The sequence below is a fragment of the Chrysochloris asiatica genome, unplaced genomic scaffold, assembly GCF_000296735.1.
Source record: "Chrysochloris asiatica unplaced genomic scaffold, ChrAsi1.0 scaffold00011, whole genome shotgun sequence".
NCBI classification, from domain to species: domain Eukaryota; kingdom Metazoa; phylum Chordata; class Mammalia; order Afrosoricida; family Chrysochloridae; genus Chrysochloris; species Chrysochloris asiatica.
The window spans coordinates 3654756-3658226 of record NW_006408529.1 but is presented as its reverse complement, the minus strand read 5'-3'; the positions used below and the strand labels follow the sequence as shown (position 1 = coordinate 3658226).

The following is a 3471-nucleotide window of genomic DNA, read 5'->3' as shown; positions in this document are numbered from 1 at the left end:
TTAAATATATTTGAATTTGCTCTCGTTAATTTCTTATGTGGAATATACAAATATACCTCCCACTCTGTGCCCATTTAAATATTACATACCCTAAAATATTAAAATTGAATTTCGTATATTCCAAATAAATTTTGGCACATGTTTTTAACCCATAGAATCCCTTATTTAAACTGACACATAATATTTTTTCTAACCTTACCATTAAGAAATCATTGCCTATAGTCTTTTTTTTTTTTTTTTTTTTAATGTATTGAAAAAAATTATATTTAGAATTAGCCAGCTGGACTCAGTTTAGATGATCTCAATTTTGTTGGCAACATCCAAAGCATCATAGTCAGGAAGTCGAACATACGCCTTCTTTTCTCCTTCAGGCCTGATTAAGGTGTTGACCATGGCTACGTCAATGCCATAGAGCTTCTTCACAGCCTGTTTGATCTGGTGCTTGTTGACCTTAACATCCACAATGAACACAGTGTGTTCAATCTTCTTCATGGCTGACTCAGTAGTCAGAGGAAACTTGATGATGGCATAGTGGTCAAGCTTGTTTCTCCTGGAGGCGCTCTTCCGAGGATATTTGGGCTGCCTCCGGAGCCTCAGAATCTTGGGCCACTGGAAGGTGGGTGACATGCAGATTTCTTTTTTGAGTGGCTGTGGACGCCTTTCAGCACGGCCTTCTTGGCCTTCAAAGCCTTTGCTTTGGCTTCAGCTTTGGGAGGGGCAGGGGCTTCCTTCTTCGCCCTCAGCGCCATCTTCATAAAAAGGCTATTGCCTATAGTCTTGTATTGCTCTATAATTGTCTTGCTTTACGGACTAGATTATAAATTTATGAACTTTTTCATAATCATACTTCACAAGTAAACTATTTCAAATTGATCCAACTCTTGAAAAACTCCCCTAATGCTCTTATTAAATCTCTTAAATCCTTTATATTACTTTTATGTTGAACTCTAACAATAATCTTCATAAAAGCTGCTCTTTTGTCTATTGATCACAATTTCACACTTAATTTCAGAGTAGGACCAAATACTAGAACGACATTCAGCTTTGAATTTAATCTCATTTTCACTTGTATATGTACTTATTTGTTTCACTTTATTTTTATTGTTAATCTTGGAGTTTTTTGGTTTATCTGTTTTCTTATCACAGTTTGTTTTCTTCCCTAAGAATATTTGTCCTTACCAAACATCACTTGATTTTATGTGGACTCCTGGTATGGTGCTGTAGGATCAGAACTGGGCTGTGAACCACAAAGTTGGCAGTTCAAGCTCACCAGCTGCTCCTTGGAAGCCCTATACAGAGTAGCTGTGAGTCAGAATCTACTCAACAGCACTTAAACAACAGCAATTTTCAAGGGTCATTTTTTAAAAATATCTTGTCACTAAAATTCACCTTTTATAGAGGGGCCAAAGGAAGAAGTCAAATTGGTAAACTAGATATAAGTCATTATTATGATGAGATTTAATGCATTTAAATTTTTGAAGGAATTCAAAGGAAAAATGGGGAAACATTAGCCAACCTGTCATTGTTAAAGTTTACTGTTGCAGAACACTGAAATTGCCTAGAGGATTATCACTTAAAGCCTTTGCATTGCCACCTCCAGCTGTCAAAATGTGTCCAGTCATGGACAAACTGGCCATACCCCTTTCAGTAATCAGTTGTTGTTGTTGTTGTTAAGCTGTTGTCAAGTGCCGTCGAGTAGATTCCGACCCATAGTGACCCTGTATAGGGATTCCAAGGAGCAGCTGGTGAGCTCGAACCACCGACCTTGCAGTTCAAACGACTTTGCAGTCTGATGCATTAGCCCACAGCGTCCCACCAGAACTTCTCAGAAATCAGTAGAATCTACCAAAGAACATATATCTATACATACCACTCCTTGTATTATCTTATAAGATATGAATATACTCTCAGTTCCCAAAGCTCTTCCCTTCACCCCTTGCTTTAAGCTTCCCCAGACGATCAAGTTTCCTACCATCACTCTCTAAGAAGCCCTGGCATGACTCATCTCTGAGAAATGTGATGTTGCAAGTGATTAGGGAGACTGCTTTGCAATTTTCATGAAGACATCAAAGATAGCCCCCAATACTATAAGCACCACTATTAGTTGTTGCTGCTTTTTTGCTTTTGTGTATTGTCCATTTAGTTCTGACTCATAGCAACTTGCTATAGGGTTTCCAAGGAGTGACCTAGCAATTAGTAGTCCATCCTTTATCCTACACTGCCACACCACTACTCCATATTACTTATTATTTGATGGGTGACGTACTCTTAGTGTAAAGTTGATACAGAATTATGATGGAATGCTCATAGTCTCTCTCACATGAATTTTAGGGGTTTTAAAAAAAGTTTTTATTGTGATTTGAGTGATAGTTTACATGGGAGAACATCAGCGTTACTTTCATCCTATTGTATGTTGTTTCATTGCAATGATCACAATCCCATCCATGCGTCATCATTCAACAGCATTTGCTTCCATTCACTCTGTTTCTTTTTGTTTTGTTTTGTTTTTGTTTTTATGTACAATGAAGTACTCAGGAATATACAACCATTCAAACAACCAAAGGACATACCCTGCAAAACCTGCCCAGTCTCTCTCCCTCCTTGATATCTAGAGCCCCCAGTTGCTCCATCTCTCCATTCCATCATCTCCACCTCCATCTCTAGCATCAAACCTATAGATAATTTACTATTGCTTTAAATGTCTCTAACAACAGGAGTTCTGGTAAGGTAGTGGGTATGAGCTGGGCTGCTAATCTAAAGGCCAGTAGTTCAAAACTACTAACCATTCCAACAGAGAAAGATGAAGCTTTCTGCTACTGTAAAGATTTACAGCCTCAGAAACCCTATATAATGGCAGAACTGACTTCAAGGCACATAACCACCAATAAATATTTATCAAATTTGTAATAGCACATGTGGAATTAAATGAATTCATTTATTATTTATTATTATTTTCTCCCACCTCCTGTTTTTGTTTCTTTCATTTTGTCTCTTTATTGTTGCTGTTATTATTATCCTTTATTTAAGAAATAATTTTGGCTTTGTATCAAGTATAACCTACAGGTTTGTTAAATCTGTTGTAGAGCAACATCACAGAGTCTGCTTAAGGGAAAATAACATAGACTTATGGAGAGACAGAGATGGATCAGGAAGATGTCCAAATTCACAGAGTGAAGATGGTCACTACTCTGTAGAGTTGGAGTAGGAACTAAAAGTTAGAAAATCATAATTGGCTGAAAGACAATCAGAAAAGTCAAAGTGGAATAAGTAAAAGTAAAGATTTAGTAGAGATATGGGAATAACATATATGTGGGATTCCAGGATTGGTTAAATTGCAAACATATGTGCTTTTCAATTTATTACATTATAGTCACAGAACAGTAATAACATAGGGTTTGGGGTTGTTTTTTTTTTGTTGTTGTTGTTTGGTAACCTGCTATAAAAATTGCTTTTGCAATCCTGTTTCTGGAA

General features: G+C 36.9%; 1 pseudogene; it reads right to left on the bottom strand.

Moving 5' to 3' along the window:
* Window positions 1–291: 291 nt before the first annotated feature.
* Window positions 292–749, bottom strand: LOC102837752 (annotated as a pseudogene).
* Between the last annotated feature and the right edge of the window lie 2722 nt (window positions 750–3471).